The 21,994-nt window shown below is 38.7% G+C and overlaps 1 long non-coding RNA gene and 1 pseudogene across 2 annotated transcripts in view; both read right to left on the minus strand.

Moving 5' to 3' along the window:
- LOC108535956 (uncharacterized) overlaps positions 1-21,994 on the minus strand; it is a 410,057-nt gene that overhangs the window by 231,802 nt on the left and 156,261 nt on the right. For both annotated transcript variants that reach the window (XR_001887373.1, XR_001887374.1), the window contains exon 2: positions 21,749-21,820. This is a non-coding gene — a long non-coding RNA (uncharacterized LOC108535956). The remainder of the gene's footprint in view (positions 1-21,748; positions 21,821-21,994) is intronic.
- Positions 2,024-3,593, minus strand: LOC108535946 (uncharacterized; annotated as a pseudogene).

Here is a 21,994-nt window from a genome sequence, read left to right on the forward strand (position 1 = left end):
CTAGGTTCCCACTAATAGTTTTTCTATGATAGAACAACTAACCTGAAACACTTATTATGATAAATAATAACAATAATAAAATATAATAGCAACACTAATATCTGCATTCTGGTGAGCTTTTAATAACAGGCTCTATGACTCAGGACTTTCATACATTATGCCTTACTTGGGAGTGTGCTTCTTGTATTAAATGGAGAAAATATGTATGTAAATATAGATATAGTTTGGATAATTTGAAATTTTATGTACTAAAACCCATTTATCATGGTCAATTAACTCAAGAAAACTCAATACTGTTTAAAATGAGAAACCAACCACTTTTAGACAACTAAAAGTATCAAAGCATGACTGACTTTAGAAAGGTGTCCTATTTTACTCTAAGTACTATGATATTTTGCAAAATTTCTCTAATTCTAATTTGAAATCCTCACCAAACCATGAAACTTCTTCAAATGTGGTTGTAACCTGTTACCTCCAAAGCATCCTTGAGGATATTTGCCACCACTCTTGCAACTCATTCTATTCCCTTCCCAACTACAGCAACACAATCTTTGAAACCTGGAAACATATACTTTCTCCTTTACAAATGCATCAGAGGAGATATAAACTCCCCTTCTCTTGGTTATGAGTAAGGGGTCAAGACACATGGGAGCAGAAAAGTTTCAAAACTAAGTGCTTGTGTAGATCTTTCCTTATCTGAAACCTGTATTCTTCCAACAGTACAAAGTCTTGTTCTAGGCATAAAAAGAACCAACATACTGGTCACATTTCCAATTTTCATATAGTAATCATCAGAGTCAGTGCTAAGGAAAAAAAGAAAATTAGTTATATTATTTCTTTCTTATGTAGATACTTTGCACATTTATTTATATTTGCATTTTTATTTATTATTCTTACATGAATTGGGAAACTGGAACAATTAGGAAATAACAACAAGTAATAAAGCTACAGGGAAACTCCTCAACTCTTCTTAAACATACTCCCTCAAAAGAAGGTGTAAGATTAATTTAAACTCTTACATCCTGGGAAAAGGATTAACCTAGCATACCAAAACAAGAGGGAAATGAAATGATCTTGAACTTTTCTTAAAGAATTTATCTTCTTTAGGATTCTCAGAAGAACTCAGGATTCTGTGAAAGTCTGACTACAGAATGACAAGGAAGAAACATTACCTTGTGTGACTATGCTTTCAATACAGATGGCTACAGAACACCAAAGGTACATTTTAGAAGGGAGAGCTAGGTACCTTACTACCAAGTGAGAAAAAAGAAACCAAATATTGGTTAGAGATGGGGGAAGTGAGAGCTGTGTAGCAACCAGGACATCCTGAGGCTTATTCAAGTTAGAAAGTGGCAGAATTGGCCAGGTGTGGTGGCTCACGCCTGTAATCCCAGAACTTTGGGAGGCCGAGGCGGGCAGATCCTGAGGTCAAGAGATCGAGACCATTCTGGCCAACATGGTGAAACCCCCTCTCTACTAAAAGTACAAAAATTAGCTGGGTGTGGTAGCACTCGCCTGTAGTCCCAGCTACTTGGGAGGCTGAGGCAGGAGAATTGCTTGAACCTGGGAGGCGGAGCTTGCAGTCAGCCAAGATCATACCACTGTACTCCAGCCTGGGCAACAGAGCGAGACTCCATCTCAATAAAAAAAAAAAAAAAAAAAAGTGGCAGAATTTCAACAAAATAGTGAAGAAGAATATAAAATGAATCTGTAGTCGAAGGTAAGAGAAAATGAAAGGAGTTGGACATGAAAGGTCTCCATTTGGTTGTTGGTATCAGGAAACACTACTGAAAATGATGAAATTGTATCACTTCAATCCTGAGTGAAACACACATGAATTTTGGGAACAACTTTCTCCAGAGAGAATCACACCTTCAACCTAATAGGATGGAAGTAGGAAGTAATTCTACCACTGAGTAAAAGTTGAACGCCTCAAAGTTTTGCTTTGCTTTTACTATGGGTTTTGGCTTGAGGATCTCAGCATAAAAGCAGTTTTCTATCTCTTTGACAGGCAAAAACTCAACTAAGAGGAACAATGACATACAGAGAGAACCATAAAACTAAACACAAAGGAAGGCTCTATCAATTTCAAGTGGCTACACGTTTTGCTGAGGCCCAACTCTGATTTTGCCTGGCCAGGTCTCAGGACCTCAGCATCACCTCCTGCCTCAGCCTGGTTGTTACCCTTTCTTCTGGGTGCCTTCTGCTTCTAGACCTTGAGAAGGTCTGACAGACACAGCTTAGGAAACTGCCAAAGCAGAGTGGTGGTTATGCTGAGGATGTCACTGCAGGAGAAGAGGGCCTGGGTTTCTGAGCCACTGAGAGCTCTCAGGACTCGATCTGACATTCCTGATGCATCACACTGGAACCCTCTTCCTGCAGACACTGTAATCTGTCCTGTAAGTAAAATAAATAAGTTCAAAGCCCTCAAAGACAGCAACCATGTGCAAAAAGGAAAAACGACATGACTCTCTGAGCCAAGCCTTTTTTTCTTTTTTTTTTTTTGAGATGGAGTCTCGCTCTGTCACCCAGGCTGGAGTGCAGTGGTGCAGTCTTGGCTCACTGCAAGCTCTGCCTCCCGAGTTCAAGCAATTCTCCTACCTCAGCCTCCTGAGTAGCTGGTACTACAGGCGCCTGCCACCATGCCTGGCTAATTTTTTGTATTTTTAGTAGAGACAGAGCTTCACCATGTTAGCCAGGATGGTCTCAATCTCCTGACCTCGTGATCTACCCACCTCGGCCTCCCAAAGTGCTGGGATTACAGGCATGAGCCACCGTGCCAGGCCACCAATTCTTGTATGTTCTATCTGGAACCAATGATCCCAGTTTGTTTCTCAAGCTCCTTACCCCCAATTCTTCCTACTCCAGGTGAAGAGCTGTCACTATTTTTCCTATGGAAGAGTGACAATCCCAGGATTTTGCCACCCCTACTTCATGGAGAAGGTCAGGATTATCTTCCTGGGCACTGAGTAGAGTTGGCTTTTTGTCTACAGCCTCATCTTCTTCACTTTGTGGTGGTGTTGAAGGTGTTGGAGGAACAGGGGGGCACTTGGCCTCCATTTTCTCCTTCCTCCTTCTTTTTGTCCTTGTGGCCTTCTTATGATGCCTATACTTTTTGGGGAGTGGGTCTAGATTTCTCCTCTGGACTGGAAGCATGGTGGGATCTTGTGAAACCTCAGCCACATGACTCTCAGGTGTCCCCTCCAATGGCTTTTTTGATGATTTCACACTTCTTTTCAGAGGGTCATTTTCCCATTGATAAAATCTCTCTTCTGCATCTGGAGCTTCTGTTGATGCGCTCAAGTCATCGAGAACATGTCTTGGGATAGAGATTGGAGATTCCCTATCTCTGTCATTGATGGATTTTTTGACCGACTATGGTGACCCCAGCCAACTTTGCAGGAACAAGGAGCTCACAAGGACCAAGAGTCAAATGCTGAAGGAAGTAGTAAGTACAGTGAATCTTTCAAGCAATGTATCCTTAGCTATCATAGATACAAAAGATGTACCGATCTCAGATTTCTCCTCTGGACTTATTAAAGGAGTTCAATTACCTCCAGAAATAGAGTCCTCAGGTTGTTCTTCTTGGCCTAAGAGATCTCACATTTCCTAAAAAGAGAAAGTCATTGAAGTACTTACTCCATGGACAATGGAGTTCCTTCTAGTCACACATAACTACAGTTCACAAAAACTCTACCAAACATCATAAATTCCTGGGTAGTAATATATTTAATGACTTATCAGAATGTGTATCAGAATTATCCAGGGTGTTTGTGAAAATACTCATGTGTAAGCGGTACCCCAGACCTACTTGGAATCTTGAAAGCTGGATGTAAGGAATTTGCATTTTTTTTTCCTACTAATTCAGGTGATTTTTATGTATCCTAAAATTTGAAAACTACTGCTTTATAGGGACATTGAATCCAGTATTTTACAGGGCTATGAAGATGACTGTAAAAAAATACAAAATCTCACTTTCCCCTACAGATATTTCCCTAATCATGTCAGTCCATAAAGATATTTCTCCTCTGAAATCTTTTAAACATTATCACTTAATTTGGTATGTTATCCCTTATTACCTTCTATTTTAATTTAAGTTTGAAACCTTGTAGTTATATCTTCTAACCAGATTATAAGTTTCTCAAAGGCAGGGATGCTCTTAGACTTTGTGTTCCACTCTGGTATTAGGAGCTTAGTAAATTGAATGAATAAAAATATGAATAGGTTTATGTCCCAGTATAAAATGACTGACCTGAGATGACACTGCTCTGTAAGAAGAGTTCTAGAGTAACAACGTAAAGAGGACATGAGCCCTGGGAACAACCTAGTCCAACTCCCAAATTCTACAAATGGGAAAGGTGAGGCTCAAGTAATAGAGTGACTTGCCTAAAGATGAGGTTGGTAAACCTTTTCTGTAAAGGGCCAGGCAGTAAATATTGGAGGTTCTGTGGGCCATATGGTATTATCAGAAGTATTCATCTCAGTATTATAGCAAGAAAGCATTCGTAAACAATGAGTAAACAAAAAGTCATAGCTGTGTGCCAATAAAACTTTATTTTCCCAAACAGATGGTGGTCAAGATTTGGCCTGCAGGCTATAGTTTGACAACCTCTGGCCTAAAGTCCTACAACTAGTTAGCCACAAAATTGAGATTAGAAGTCAAGTCACCTAACTCCCAGCAAGTTCTCTTTCTACAAAAGAGCAGAAGACTAGAATGAGAAAGAATTTTTCTTCAATGAAAAGAAGGGCTGTCAATGAAGAGGTCAAAATATGCCTGGGCAAATAATACTTCTATGCTCTCTGATGACCCTTAGTCATTTACACAATTAGTTAGCTAAATTCTGAAATTGGACAATTTTCAAACAAATTCATAGATTGGCCTTCAAAAGGATGAGGGAGGGGAGATAGGCTCCACATTTTCTATCACACTTGCCTAGAAAACCATGCTATTTAGTCTCTTTATAAGGAAGAGAAAAGCCTACAGATAGATAATGGAAAATACTTTCTTTGCTCATCTTTCAAAATTACTGTGACCTGTGAATATGGCTCCACATTGAAGAGTCCAGGGATCAAAGTTTCAAGTAACTATCAGAGAAACATGAAAACAGAGATATGATTCCTAGGTTATCAAAGAAGCTAAAACTTTACTTCCTAAACCAAGATGCTCTTTAATAACGAAAGTCGTCAGAGTATTAAAGATTAAGTTGCCCAAAGTTCTGAGGGTATTTTTAAATTTGGGAATTTCTGAGAACTTTGAAGTCCACTTTGAACTTTCTGTTCTATTTTTACTCCACCTCTAATGTGCTCCTCACCTCATGCCATTAATTTGCCTTCACATAATAAATGCTGAACAAATATTTGTTGACTTATAAATTGAAGGATTAGTGAATAAATGAACCAAATGCTTTGAGAAAGTTCCTTGACTTGTGGCTATAGAGAATAAAGCAGGCCTGGCAATTTCCGCCAGAGGATGATATTCAGTGCTTTTTTGTTACCCTTCGGTGAAGCTAACAGTGCCTTCACATCGCAAATATCAATGAAAGTTTTATGAATGAATTAATACATTTGATGTAGGCCACTTCAGTTATAATTACCTGCCACAAAACATGGTATCAAAAGACAGAATTTATTTACTAATATATTAACATGAAATTCTTTATATTAGTAATTGGGTTTAGTTTAACACTGTGAGGAAAGTTTGGTAAAATCTATGAGAGGGAAAAAGGCCCATGTAATATGAGAGAATGCTGGCCCACCTTCTCTCTGTTCCCTCTATCAAGAGCAACTATAAGAGCATCAACCACAGAAGCCCCCAAAGAGGTGGAGATAGGACTAAAAAGGGAGTCAACATGACAAATTCAAGCTTCAAAAAGTCAACCTGGCTTCTCCATCAGCTTAGCAATAGCCCTGAGTTAGGCCTGAATCATGCTTCAAGCGTACTTTTACAAGGTTCTACTCTGAGTCTGGCCTCTGTTCTCTGGAATCCACCCTCCATAAAAGAGCCAGAATGTATCTTTCTAAAAGAAATCTGATCATGTGACTCCTCTGACTAAAGCTCTGCTCCCTGCAGGTCCTTGATGATCTGATTCCATGCCATCTGTCCAACTTCAACTCCACCACTCACCCTCAGGTATCTTATGCTGCTGCAGAAACAGACTGCTTGCCATTTCCTGAGAGCACCATACTTCTTTAAACATTCATCCTTTTACCTGCCATGCCCTTGCCCCTCTTCACTACCTGGCCTACCTATATTATCATTTCTAAGAAAACTTAGCTGACTTCTTCAGGCAGAAAAATATTGATTTATATTCTTGCATAACATTCTGTCCCTAAAGATACCATTCGACTGAATTATAATAAGGTGTTTAAATATCTATCACTTTCATAAGGCCTGGAGTTCCCTGAGGGCAGGAACTCTCTAATTACTTGATCCCTAGCATCTCCATGGTGCTTGGCACCAGGAGGGCATTCAGTCAATGTTTGTGGACTTCAAAATGTAAATTTTTATAGACTGCCTCTCAGAACCTGGGCTCTAGGGATGAATTCTCCCCTTTATCTGGGCCTCTTTCTGAGGAGGACAAAGCTGAACAGGTCTGGTTAGGTACTCAGAAAAGAGCTGCTCAGGTAGTGGCTAACACCACTCAGTCCAATTCTATCCTAGAAGCATTATTCTACCCACCTACCTATTAGAATCATACGAATAAGGGATGCTACCTAAGGAGGTCCTTTGGTCATTCAGACCCCTGGCTCCCCTGCAGGTCCACTTCTTTCCTGCCTTACCAGATTTCTCTGTATTCCTGGTAGACTCTCAGCATGCTATGGCCATCCCTACTTCCCTATGCTGGTCCATGTGGAGCCTCCTTGAAATCTCAATGATCCCTGGGTTTTCAGTTTTTAACCCAGAATCACCTATCTCATCCCCAGAGAACACACACCCATTGTTTGGTGTCCCTATCCTGAGGAACCTCTTCCCCAAGGACTAGATGTACTGACATGCAAGGATGCTATTCAAACCACATAGATCTTTTACCTGACAAGATGCAAAAGAGGTTTGTACCACATGAATCTCGCTGAGTCTGGAGCACATAATTTCCCTGGATTTCACACATTAGAAATAATTGAGTGTATAAAACATATGAATTCACATCACAATCTGAGTCCATTTGTCTCCCCAAACCTGTTACACTTCAACTTTCTTTGTGAATTTTTTTTTCCCCATTTTCACCTATTACCTTAGGCAAAGCTGAGAGGTTCAGAGCCCTTGGATGAATTTGCTGCTTAAGCAGACTCAAAGCCGACTTAGAAGTCTTAAACAACAAACTTTTGGCCACTGAAGTTTTTAATGGTCCTGAAGTAGAGACCAGAGGAAAAATTCACTAATCATTATTGACAATAAAGTGACTTTCCTTCTTTAATGGGAAATGAATGATTGGCATGAACCAACTTTGCTACTCAGTGACTCGTTAGAGAATTAAATAACTGAAGCAACAAACAACCATTTTCTTTGAAGATGACCTTTTTCATATTAAATGAAAAGCTGAAAAGCCAGTCTCAAAGGAAAAGAAAATGAATAATCTGTGAGGGCAACTATTCATTCCTGAGTAGACAGTTAAAAAAAAAAATACAGAGAGAGAGAGACACTAAAATATAATAGTAAACATCACAGACTGTTGCATTACAAATTAAGTGCCTCTTCCATTTTCAGGGTAACACTGAGAGTCTACCATGAATCACTGGAATAGGAGCTCTTCAAGATGGTTATCAAAAAACTTACACTCATCAGCATAATTTAAATAGTTGTTTTCTAATGTAGCAGACATCAGGATCACATGGAGGGCTTTTAAAACACATCATTGGGCTCCATCCCTAGTGTTTCTGATTCTGTAGGTCTTGATCCAATAGAATTTGCATTTCTTTTTGTTTGTTTGTTTTGATTTTTTCTTTTACTTTAAGTTCTGGGATACATGTGTAGAATGTGCAGGTTTGTTATATATGTATACATGTGCCATGGTGGTTTGCTGCACCTATAAACCCATCATCTAGGTTTTAAGCCCTGCATGCATTAGGTATTTGCCCTAATGCTCTCCCACACCTTGCCCTCCACCCTCCGAGAGGCCTCGGTGTGTGATGTTCCCCTCCCTGTGTCCATGTGCTTTCGTTGTTCAACTCCCACTTATGAATGAGAACATGTGGTGTTCGGTTTTCTGTTCTTGTGTTAGTTTGCTGAGAATGATGACTTCCAACTTCATCCATGTCCCTGCAAAGGACATGATCACATTCTTTTTTTATGGCTGCATAGTATTCCATGGTTTATATGTGTTTATATGTGCCATATTTTATTTAATGCAGTCGCATCATTGATGGCGCGCATTTGGGATGGTTCCCAAGTCTTTGCTATTCGCAAGAGTGCTGCAATAAACACATGGTGTACATGTGTTTATAGTAGAATGATTTATAATCCTTTGCGTATATACCTAGTAATGGGACTGCTAGGTCAAATGGTATTTCTGGTTCTAGATCCTTGAAGAATTGCCACACTGTCTTCCACAATGGTTGAACTAATTTACACTCCCACCAACAGTGTAAAGTGTTTCTATTTCTCCACAGCCTCGCCATCATCTATTGTTTCCTGACTTTTAATAATCATCATTCTGACTGGCATGAGATGGTATCTCATTGTGATTTTGATTTGTTTTCTCTAATGACCAGTGATGACGAGCCATATGCAGAAAACAGAAACTGGACTCCTTCCTTACTCCTTATACAAAAATTAACTCAAGATGGATTGAAGACTTAAATGTAAAACCCAAAACCATAGAAACCCTAGAAGAAAATCTAGACAATACCATTCAGGACATAGGCATGACCAAAGACTTCATGACTAAAACACCAAAAGCAATTGCGACAACAACCAACATTGACAAATGAGATCTAATTAAACTAAAGAGCTTCTGCACAGCAAAAGAAACTATCATCAGAGTGAAATGGCAACCTACAGAATGGGGCAACATTTTTGCAATCTACCTATCTGATAAAGGTCTAATATCCAGAATTTGCAGGGAACTTAAGCAATTTTACAAGAAAAAAACAAACGACCCCATCGAAAAGTGGGTGAAGAATATGAACAGATACTTCGCAAAAGAAGACATGTATGCAGTCAACAAAAATCTGAGAATTAGAATTTCTAACAAGTTCCTGGGTAATGCTACTGGTCTAGAGACTGAACTCTGAGAACAGCTGCAAGATGAGGCACACTGACACAAAATAAGTTTAAAAAAAAGGAATTTCTAACCACTTACAATGACCAATGTAAGTACAATGTAAGATGCATGGATTCTGAAATGATTATCTGGGGAATTTTGTAAACTCCAGCCAAGCTGTCCACCATCTTGGGGCTTTTCAGAGAATATAGCCAAAGGGTATATGCCTGAAATGTGGGTATGTTTGACATTGGATTTGCCAGCAGGTCTTTTCTCCATGAGGACCTCTGCACTCAGCACCTCCCCTCCCAGGTTCAACCTCAGACTAGTTACAAAGCTCCAGATTGTGAATGTCAATGAAGTTGTCTAACTATTTAAAGGCTAGGAATGCACATATAAAGTAGTCATAAAATAGTTTTACTTTTCTAAATAAAATAATTGAGTATTATCCTTTTATTAAGTACTTGCTTAAAACTTTACCCCTCTGGGCTGAAAATCAAAGCAGAAGATGAGATACTATAACCTTTGATTTAGCCTAATAAAACAGTAACAAATAACGTACTCAGTGGGTGGTTAAATCTGATAATATTTTGTGCTGAATTTTCTGTGGTAATTCAATTAAAAATTCTATTGGCCAGCCACCAGAAAGTATACAGATCACCAAAGTTTTATAGCATTCCATATTTATTCCTAAAATAGCCTATATTAATTTGGTTTCTTTATTTACTAACTTAAATACCTCAAGTAGAGTTTCTTCCAAATATAATTTAGAATAACCATTTATATTTGTGCTATTTAAAAATCTCTGTTGGCTCATGCCATTGCAGTCCTTAAAATTCTCAATAAAGAGAGAAAAAAACAATTAGAAAGAGAATACATTACAAAAGCTGTATTAATATGACCACCACAATATTTCTTCAAGGTTCTGAAGAACCAATTTACTCTGGCTCCTCTATGCTTTCCTTCAATTAGTAGGGCCCCAAGAAAAGCAAAATTGCCACTCAAAGAAAGCTGAAGTCATTCAGAATCACTGAATTGTTTGGTTGCATTTAATCCTGCCAGGGTTCCTAGCCAAGGAGTCAATGATCCTAGGCTCTCTTCATGCCTTTTCTAATGACAGCCTTGAAGCATTCCAGAAAACTTTAGCACTTCCTTTTTTAACCATAAATTGAACATAACTCTCCCAAATTCTTAGTCTATAATTTCTCATAAAACTCTTTGAGATCCTCTTGTGAAGACAAATGGTAAGAATTATTGGACTTTAAATTGTGATCCTTCAATGTTATATGCACTGGATCATAACTCTATGGCTTTGGTTCCCTCAGAAAACTAAACCACAGAGTCATTCTTTTCATTTCAAGCTTAACAGCACACAGGCCCACGGGTGAAGCAATATAAACACTCCGGAGTAATTTCTCAAAACCAAATCTCTTCTCAAAAACAGACTGGCAACTCAGTGGTGTGTAATCTCTCCTCTGAACCTGTGAAGTTTGTAGCTCTCAGGGCACCCAGGTAGAATAGAGAGAATAATGTTCATGTGTTAAAGTGGGACAGGTCTAAGAATTGTCTGTAATTACAGAACTGGGGGTTAGAACCAGCTCTACCATTTTGTTGCCCTAGATAAGTCACCAAGTCAGGTGATTGCTTTTGGGGGAGAAAAGTGAGGTCTCAGGTTTACAGATATTTATTTTTTACCTTAGTACATAGAATTCGTTTAATCAAAATCACTGGTTTATGACACCCTCTGGCCGTTGGTCCATGCATGGCCCTCTTTTTTAATTTATTGCTTTAAATTAGCATTTTAAACACACATACTCTAGGGTGTGTAGCTGAGAAAAAATTTTGCAAAATATGCACTAGAAGTATTCATATAAATGTTCATAGTGGTACTATTACAATAGCAAAACCTGGAGAAAATCAGATGTCCATTGTCAGGATACTGTAGCAGACTTTCACAGAGGAATAGTAAACAAGAGTCAAATGAAGAAACTACAGCTACACACAACAATATGGAACTATTTAATGTTTCTGAGTCTCTGTTTAGATCTCCTAAATGAAGACAATATCATTTACCTTATTATTTTCTGAAAATAAAACAGATACTGTATGTAAAAACCCTTAGAGAATTATAACTAGTAAATGTTACTATAACTAGTTAGTGTCACTTATTTTCCTCCATATTCATGATCACTTCTCAGGTTACACAAGAATAATCTGGAAACATCATACTAAAGAAGAGGAAAGCAGTATAATCCGGAGGACTCAAATTCAGAGTCACACCAAAGGGGTCCAAATCCCTGATTCAGCAATTATCTTCTGTGTGAACTCAGGTAAATTAACCTCTCTGAACCTCAGCTTTCCCACATGTGAAGTAGGAATAAAATTAGTAACTATTTAATTGGACTTAAATGAAGTAACCCCAGTTCTTATTAGCGCACTGCCTGAAACACTATAATAAGTGCTCACATCAGTGATAGGGTTATTATTAACAGGGATCCCTTTTACATTTGTCAAGTGAACAGAGTTGCTTTCCCCTGCCCTTACCTTCCCCTCAGTCTTAACACAAGACACACACACATACACATACACACACACACACACACACACCCTCACTCATGCACACATATATTTGCTTTGCTTTTTCTTTTCTTGCTCTTCAACTCCTCATATCTAGAATATAATTGAGAGTGGTAAATAGGCACAATTAGGCCCAGGGTTTCTGCCTTGAACATCAGGCCATAAATAGACACAATTCAGTCAAATTAAAGCACCCTTAAATGTAAAGTTACCCTAAGAATTTTTCTTAGAATTTCAATTAAAAGTGAGGTTCATTTGCATGTTATTACTTAAAAGAACTGCAGATAGAGAAAGGCAACAATTTCCACAATCCACATAGAGTAATAAAAAGTATGGGAGTAATTCTTTAAATGTGAACCTAATTGAAACAGAAATGATTAAATGATTGTATTTAAAACAAACATTTAGAAGGACATGTTTTACATTTGTTGAATTTGGTAAACCAGACAGCTGCCTGGTCAGGTCATGAGGGAAGAAACTGGGACCTGAAACTAGACCTACCCATGAGAGAGGATGGCTCAGTTGCAGGTGCTGGGAGGATGTCCAGTCTGGCAAGCAGAACAAAGTATCTGAAGAATATGGCAGAACACAAGGATTGATAATGCAGCCAGGAAATTGGTAACAGGAGGCAAACATGAAAGAGCAGAAGTTCACTCAATACGAAAGCACGGCTTGGTGCCAAGAAGCAGCTAAACGTGTCCCAAAATTCAGGCAGGCAGCATCAGAAAGCCTTATCTACAATAGTAGAGCCACAGTCAGACTGTGGAGCAGGAGCTGGACCCCGGTGGCTGAGAGAAAGAACAGCAAATGTAAGGTTGGGTCTTAGGTGTTCTCAGAGGACCTGGGCAGACCTGGCAAACTTTTAAAACAGGAACTCAATTCTGGGTAATGAGAGAAGAATGCAGGTATGAGAACTTCAGCATAAGGTAGACACTGAATCCAAGGAATGAGAGACATACATCACTCTAGAAATTACAGCAAAAGCCAACAGCAGACCAGAAGCCAAACTAACTTGATGCTAAGGAACAAAAGTGTTGGATTGGAACTCCTTAAATGCCTCCTCTCCCAGGTAAAGCCTGGCCACAGGGAGCTTAGAAGGCTGAGTGAACAGGCTGAAGTCATGGTAAGCAGAGGTCTGCAGAGACTGGAAACTAGGAAGGACTTGACAATAACAAGATCAGGAAAACCAGGCCCATAGTTCCAATTTTGCAATCAATATAATTACCCTGAAACTTTCTAAGCAACAAGTAGCAGCACTCTTATTTAAATCAAATCTCAGTACAACAGTTGAACATATAATCAAGAAAATTCATGTACGTTTGTTTTAATGAATTTGACCTATACTAACAAGATAGGTTATTTTTGCTGCTCAGTCCACTGTCCACAGAAGATGAAAAATAAAAGTAACCCTTTTCCTATTTTCTCTCCTTTTCATTAGTGTATAAATTTAACCTATGAAAATGAATCGCCTTTCTGAATTTCTTCTCATCTCTGAAATACAAAGATGTCTTTTGGCCCTGCCCTCTCTCTAAAAAACAATAAATACATTTTTCAAGTTTTTTCATTCTTCTGAGAGCAACATCTTCTAATGGGGCCCTAAAGCATTGAACCCTAATAATACAAATGCAGTATCAAAGTTATTAATGTATTTGGCACACCACTATGTGTTACTGCCTGCCACAAAGTGGCATGCACACACAAAATGTCTGTCATACCCATGGCCCAATTCATTTTGGAGAAGAATCACCACATAGCCATCCTTGGAAGTCAAGGATCTCCTCTTTTGGTATGAACACTCATAAGATGAAGAAGGATTAGTTTCATAAGCCATACATGCCCATTTCTGTTGTGACGGCCTACCCCTAAAATGTAACAGCCAGATCACTGGCAGCCTAGACCCCTAGACTACACAGAAGCAACAAGAATCAACAACTGGCAATTGTCTTCATAGCCAACGTCAGCATGTCCTAATGAGCAAGTGATGTTTAGCTGAATAAGTATTCATGAGCAACTGCTTCTGGAATGCTCCAAAGCCTGATAATGAACAGCTGCATGCTGCAATTAATTTTTATTTATGCTTTAGATATCCAGGCAAGATATATTTCTTGTGTATGATGGATTCATACTTCATGTCAAATCTCAAAGCAGCAATAAGATAAAAACACCAATGTTGTTTTTGTTTGTATTTTCTTCTCAATTCAAATGCTCTGCTATTTGTATCTCAAACCACCACACTGCCTTGCATTCAGTAAGAAAATTCCAAAGCCCATGCAAAGGCCATGAGGGAAAAGCTGGCAATGGCATCCAAGGCTTTCCCCAGGTATTCACAAACCCTTGGAGGGTGTCCAAAGCAATGATCTAAATTAAGATGATGACACTGAAGTCTCGGCAGTCTCAATTCACCTCAGGGGCCCCTGTGGGCATGTTATTTCATTCAACAAATGTTCATTGAATGCCCACTATATGCATGGTACTGTTCAAAAGTTTGCAAAATTCAGGGGTTGCTTTTCCAGGTCCTTTCTAGTTTTATGATTTTATAGTTAAGAAAACACACAGACCAATACCTCAAGAAGTTTACAATTCTGAAGGTGACATCAGATTATACAAACAAAATAGCAATAACATATGACAGGATGAATAAGTGCCATACAATTGGCAATACAAGAGGCAAGTGTTGTAAGACAGCAAAGGAGAGTGCTCTGAATATTAAGGGGAAGAGCTCTCTGTGGCAGTGGTTCTCAAACTCTAGTAGACAGCTGGGTTTGTTAAACAAATCACTGGGCCCTACCAGCAGAATTTTTTTTTTTTTTTTTTTTTTTTTTTTTTTTTTTTTTTTTTTGAGATGGAGTCTTGCTCTCTCCCCCAGGCTGGAGTGCAGCGGCCCAATCTCGGCTCACTGCAACCTCCACCTCCCAGGTTCAAGTGATTCTCCTGCCTCAGCCTCCCAAGTAGCTGGGACTACAGGTGTGTGCCACCTTGCCAGGCTCTTTTTTTGTATTCTTAAGTACAGACAGGGTTTCACCATATTAGTCAGGATGGTCTAGATCTCCTGACCTCGTGATCCACCCACCTCGGCCTCCCAAAGTGCTGGGATTACAGGTGTGCGGTAGGTCTGGGGTAGGGCCCCAAAATTTACATTTCTCACAACTTTCCAGGTAATGCTCATGGGACTGGTTCAAGAACAGCTTGAGATCCAATGCTCCATAAGGAGCCATTAAAGTTTACTTACTGCAGAGGGGGAAAATAAAGCAATATGATGAAAACAGTGTTTTGAGAAAGTTAATCTAGAGATAGTGGGTAGGATCTGGTAGAAGGAGAGTGACAGATTTACAGCCAGCTCCATGGAGGGAAATGATACAGGACAGAAGGCTGAGATTTCAAAGATCTGGCTTGACTAGCACAAAGCTGCTGTTTGGTGACTTTAGTTCAAAAGGATTCCCAATGCCTGGAATAGAATTAGGCATTGAATAAGGATAATTTGGCCCTCCTGTGTCCAAGTCTCTCCAGAGATGATAGAGAATCTCTTGAAAACCACATACAGCCTTAACATGGAGCTGTTGAGATTATCCAGATAGAAGAGGTTCAGAAGCCTCTATTCATATTTTTCTCAAGTTGCTCCCTGCATTATAAACTCCTACCATTTGAGGCACTACTTTAGGTAAAGGCACTGACTCCCTAAGGCCTGTTAAAGTTGCACCTCAAACGCTTGCCCCTTCTGTCACCACCAGGGAACAAAAGTGGTATTTCTCTTGAAACTCCAGTTTTAGGAACTCAGCTCTCCATAATGTTCTTTTTCATAATGAGCCATTTGGATCCTCACACACTCCAACCAGTAACTGAAGACATAAGAATCTCCACAGCTTTACTGCATGAAGGGAAGTCTTTGAACACATGTTATATGCATGTCAGCAAATTGAAGGTACGTGGTGGTTACCAAGTTGTCTTTTCTCACTTTCCCTCAAAAGAGAGGAATAATAATAAATATTAAATCGTCATCATCATAATAAAGGTGGCTTGCTTTATTATTTCAGGTCAGCCAGCTAAGGCCTCTTAGCACCATGTCACACCATCCACCTCTTATCTCAGCCTCCTCAAGCTAAATGTCCCAACAGCTTTTCTTAGCTACTTGACATACATCTGCCCTTCCCCTCACCCCAAACCCAAAGGCCATTCCTGACCTCTAAGTTTCTAGAGTTTCACTCAGTAATAGGGGGGTCTATCTGAAGTCACATTAAGCTGATTGTTCCCAAGACCTGGCCCCTCTTTGCTTTGTTCATCTGTTCTGGTCATTCATATTGTATGCCAAAGTCCCTGTCTCCATTTCTTGCAGATGTGGGGCCTACTGACATAGACATTTGTCACTTTGTCAGCCTGGGCCCTGTCCCAACCCTTTCTGAAACATTTTAGAGTAAATGTACAGTCATCTGTAATCCATCCCTTTCAATTAAAAAATGGGGAGGGGAGAACAAGCTAGAGAGCTTTATCAATGTTCTTTGCTATGTATTGTCCAAAGTATGAAGCCTTCATACTTTAGTAATGACGTGCAGGAGATTCCAGCCAGATTCCTCAGCCTTCCTCTACCTGCTCCTCCCCTATTTGCCCATATTTTGGCAGGATCTACTCGGTTCCATTTTGACCAGGTTTGTCCTTCAGGTTTTCTCTGTCCATCAGGGTACTGACACCTCAGGGAGAAGGGAAAAGAGCTTTGTTCTGTATCCTAGTCAGTTGGCTGAAGGGCTTGCTTCCACCTTGTTCTGTTGGCACTTAGTAAGTTATCAGGCCATAGACTAGATGCTGAGGATACAAAGATTAATTACAGACAAACAAGCAAAGAAACATGATTCCTAGTGTCATGGAGCTTTCAGTCTAGTGGGCAGGTACCAATGCCCTGACTTCCTAAATATATATAAAAGACCAGAAATATTAATGTGGAAGTGATAATCCTATTTGGAAATAGGCCAGAGGTTTAAAAATATTAAATATGTATCTCAATGTGTAAGAAGTCTCCTTAAAAATTACTTTAAAAAATAGAAAGGATTTACATCTTTTTCAGTCTGTTTCATGGCCCAGAGAGAAAGGCGGTTCTAAAGATTTTGTCACAGTGTAATGCAATCTCCCTTGATTGTTACCCCAGGTGCCTTTTCCTCAGTGAAATCTATCATTAAAAGAAACTCCTACATGTCAGATGAAGTGAAATGGGGGGAAGAATAAGAGAAGGTCTTTTTCCCAACTTCCGGAGTTGGCACTAGTGAAAAATGTATTCATGAAATTGTGTTTCTAATACAAACACCAACTTTTCACCTAGCAGCAAAGCTCTTTCTTTCACTTTCTTGCTACCTTTTTTATGATTATAAAAATAATACATAAAAATAATACACATGCACATTGTAGACAATTTATAAAATATAGGGAAGTATAAAGAGAAGAAAACCTGTAAGCTCACTAACTGGTGATAATCACTTGTAATATTTTGGTTTATTTCCTTCCAGTGTTCTTCGTTTTTCTACGTAAGTAAGTATTCACAAACATACAAATATTTTGCATATCTATTATCATGCCATATATGTATAGATTTGTATCCTGCTTTTTTCTCTCATCATTAAATATAAAACACATTTGTACAATTAAATATTATTTTAAAACATCAGCAAGGCTATCTTCATACTTACAATGACTTTATTTCTCCCGTTAATCTAAGTCCAAATATTTTATAAGAAAGACAGAGTTACTTCTCATTTATGTTAAACTTTACCTTGAGAACACATCAACTGGAAAAGTAAAAGAGGAAAATCCTGTTAATAAAAATCTCTGAAATCGATTAAGAAATAGGACATTTCTGCAAACTTCACTTTCCTTCCTGAAGAGAATTCCAGAAAGTCACAAGAGGTGAAGGTGGTGTCCAATTCTCTCTTCAGATCTAACAGGTAGGTCTTTACGATTTTATAGTAAAGTCCAGGGTCCTGACTATAGACCCTCATCCTAGAAGCATATAAGGCTTTTTTTTTTAAGTTTGGAATTTCAGTTCAAAGACTTGGTTGCACAAATATAGCACAAAGTAACCTGAGTAGACAACAATCTATCTTTTAACAACAAATTCAGAGATTTTTAAAATCTGGCTGGATCTCCTCCGCATCATTACTGAAATGTGGAGGCTTCATACTTTGGAAAATACAAATTCAGAAACTTTTAACATAAAGTTAACAGGGAAAAAAACAGTATTTAAATTATATCTTAGTTTTAATAACTATTTATTATTTTGAATACAGTTTTATGTTGACTTGGTGATAAAAGTAGCACATAATCATTCAAGCCACTTTGTTTTCTGTCTTATTCTCTGAACAACCCTATGAGATCTGTGTGTAGGCAGAGAAATATTGCTATCCCAGTTTCACAGACAAGGTCTTTAAGATTCTGGAAATGTTAAATGACTGGTCCGCGCTCACACAGTAAGCCAAAGAACTGGGGTCAGAAACTTTTATTGTAAGCACATCATTCTTTTCAAATAATTTATTTTAAGCATCTTTAAGAGAACTATGGTTTGCCTATATTCTGTCTTGTTCAGAAATGTATGGTATTTTGTCCAATTCTGTCACAAAGCATATTTTAAGTGGAAAATTGACAATCTCGAGTTGGCTCCAGAGGAGGGTGATCAAGACTGTGAGAACTATAGAAACCATGTTCTATCACCAATAATGGATGAAGGAATTTGGTATATTTAGCCTAGAAAGAGAAGATCAAGAGGAGATAAGAGAGTTCTTTTAATGTTTGAACGGCTGTCAAATGGACAGACAAGCCGACTCGTTCCACATTGCTCCAAATATCAGGCAAGAACAATGAATAGAACTTCAAAAGAAACAGGTTCCTGCACAATAAGAGATTTGTCTTTTGAACCAATGGAACTGTTCAAATGTGGAGAAAACTACTCTCTATAAGGGAGTGAATGCCTCTGCCCTGGACACATTTAAGGAAAAGCTGGCAGGGACACTGTGATGACTTTTCTGGTTCCTTATATCTTCCATTTATTTTTCCTTTGTTTTTCTTGGCTCACGAATGCAATATACAGTACACAGTATATGACAGAAGAGAAGCTGCTATGAGTCAGGTGCTTCCAAACTGTTTCCCAGAGGAAAAAATCACCTGGGGTAGTTGAACAAGGAGCCTGGGAAAGTTGGGTTTAACAAGTGCCCCAGGTGAATTTTATCATCATAGACGTTTAAGAATACTTTTCAAAACATCATTTCATTTAATCCTCACAACAATCCTGTAGGGCAGATGAGAAAATTGAGGTTCAGAGTTATTTAGCAATGTGCCCAAAGTCACATAGCTATTAAATGATAGAGAGGGATTCACAGTGAGGGAGTTTGACCTGGAGTCTGAGATATTACCCTCTACAAGACACTGAAAGGAAGACACTAAGAAGGAAATGGGTAACTTGAAGAAAGGCTTTATTAAATGTGCATGTTGAATTTTTAAAAATTAAGTCATGATTCCTTTGCAAGCATAGTAAAATGTGGGGTTTGTAAATGATAGTGTTCGGACTCAGGCAGGAACTATGTTGAAGTTCACTTTTTTGTCTTTCATGAATAATTATGAAAAAGGTCTACTAACCAAATAAATAATTTCAACATGATTACAAAGAGAACAACATTTTAATGCACTTAGCAGAAGCAATTTACATGCACACAATTAATGTGCTAATTTCAGTGATCTTTAGCTATTCATTAAAATAGGCCTGGCAGGTCCTGTACTTGGCAACACTTTGTTAGTCATTTCCTGCTATTACTTTATGTACTCAAAAGTAATCAGCCATCTATAATTTAAGACTTTTCACTAATTAAATAGCCCTTTTTCTAATTATGTCCAAATTAGAGAGGTTAGTGTGTGGATAAATATATTTGTGTTTGGTTCATGTATTCAGAGATGGTGATTTCTCTGCATGTGGCAACAAAGAACATGTGATCAATAGTCTTTAATGCAGAGCACAGGGGATTGTTACAGTGAGCAAGAAGGACCTTTTGACTTAAAATCTGAGCAGCAGAGAAAAAGTATTGTCATTGAGACGGGTTTTATGTTCAGCCTTGTAAACCTAGCAAGGTCTGGATTTGTTGCCCTTCAGGGAATAATACGAGGATCATCTGTTTTTTCAGGCCTTTGCCCAAGAGATGAAATGGAATGAAGGTTGAGGGAGAAAAGGAGTTAAAGGTTGTGTTTGCAGGAATGCGTTTGCTGACATTGATCTATGGGTAATTTTGTGATTGTAGGTTTATTCACAAAGGGAGTTCAAAAAACAGATCAATAAGAAAGCAATGGTGAAGATGCTGAAGAAAAGGTGATTAATGAAAAATATGGTGAAGGTGCAATCTGCCATGTAGTATGAATGCTCCTTCATTCAGCACCCTATAAATAAATATGCATCAGATAGAACGAGAACATTCCCTTGGAATATCGTTAGAGCCAGGCAGAATCTCATCAGAGCCCATGCTTCAAAGAGCAGTTCCTCATGTCCATGGAAGCAAGTTTAAATTCTCTTGTGTAAACTATGTAAGCAGTTCCACTCTTGCATTATGCATGATTCTGACATCTTGTAACATTAGCAGTGTTCTAAAAGTGATTTCCAATTTTATTTCATGTGTTATGTTTTAACCATGCTATTTAGGTTAGGATTTTACTTTGGCCACATAATATCTTGTTACATTTCCTCATATAGCATCTAATTATGGTAACATTACTGTAACTTAGTACTGTATAGATAAGACAAGGATTTAGTGTAGCCTTAAAATAATTTGTTGCCTTTAAAGCCAATGCTTTCTTCTGTCATTTTTATTGCGCTGATTGAATATGTAATGATAAGTGTTAGGCTGAATCCCAGCTCCTTATACCAGGGAACTGATAATGAGTCGTGCTAAAGTGAATACCAAAATCTAAGAAAACTAAACGTTACGGTGGGTTATGTGTCTTTCCGAGGATAACAACACTCAAGTTCTTAAATACAAAACTCCGAGAGGAATTAATCCTCCGTAATCTTGTGACGAAGCAGAAAGCTTTACTTGTCCCATTCTTGGGTCTCTGTCCTTATCCTCTTTTGCAGAAATCCAGGCTTTTCTGCCTATTGACCCCTGACCTCAAGAAAGGATTTGAAATCAGGCTTTAGCACCTAGAAAATATCATGTCACAGAACTTACTCTCCTTATTTCATATGTATCTAAGTCTTATTATTTTGAAATACCAGTTTCCCATTTAAATTATTTAATCAGCTAGTCATCCTGGGTAGGACCTGGGTAGCAAATGTCCTAGCAGATTTCTTTCAGATCTCTCTATGTTTTAAAGATCCAGGTAGAGGCTATATCTACACTGCATGAAGGATACAATTAAATGCTTTCAATTAAATTCTTAATTTGGTCCATGAGTCAGAGAATTGAGAAATAAAATAACTATTTTTAAATTTACTATAGGAGATAATCTAAGCATCTTTACTGATAACCAAATGATTACATATGTTACTCTCCCTGGACTATAACTGATACATCTAAGAAAAAATATTTATGTGGAATATGTGTTATGTATGTAATACACTGCATGAAAAGCAAGTGCTATATGCCAACTGCTTTACGTACATTATTTCTTTTTTTTTTTTTTTTTTTTTTTTTTGAGGCGGAGTCTCGCTCTGTCGCCCGGACTGGAGTGCAGTGGCCAGATCTCAGCTCACTGCAAGTTCCGCCTCCCGGGTTTACGCCATTCTCCTGCCTCAGCCTCCCGAGTAGCTGGGACTACAGGCGCCCGCCACCTCGCCCAGCTAGTTTTTTTGTATTTTAGTAGAGACGGGGTTTCACCGTGTTAGCCAGGATGGTCTCGATCTCCTGACCTCGTGATCCGCCCGTCTCGGCCTCCCAAAGTGCTGGGATTACAGGCTTGAGCCACCGTGCCCGGCCTACGTACATTATTTCAATCAAGAACTCTGCATACAATCTTACCTTGGACAAAACTGTCCAGATGAGCAGGCAGAAGTCAGGGCTGAAATCCAGTTCGGGTTCTCTTTGCCAAGTCTGAGAAGAGACATGGGCAATGTTAGCCCTAAGAAATGAATGCTTTTTCCTAATTGGTTTCCCCAGAGAGGGCACCTTTTTCTAATTCACTGTATGACCTAGTATTATCCCTGATCTCATTTCATACTCAGAACAACACCTCAAAGAATATATGTTTATAGGTGAAGAACACAA

This window comes from Rhinopithecus bieti, unplaced genomic scaffold (genome assembly GCF_001698545.2).
Source record: "Rhinopithecus bieti isolate Rb0 unplaced genomic scaffold, ASM169854v2 scaffold_777, whole genome shotgun sequence".
In the NCBI taxonomy this organism is placed as follows: Eukaryota; Metazoa; Chordata; class Mammalia; order Primates; family Cercopithecidae; genus Rhinopithecus; species Rhinopithecus bieti.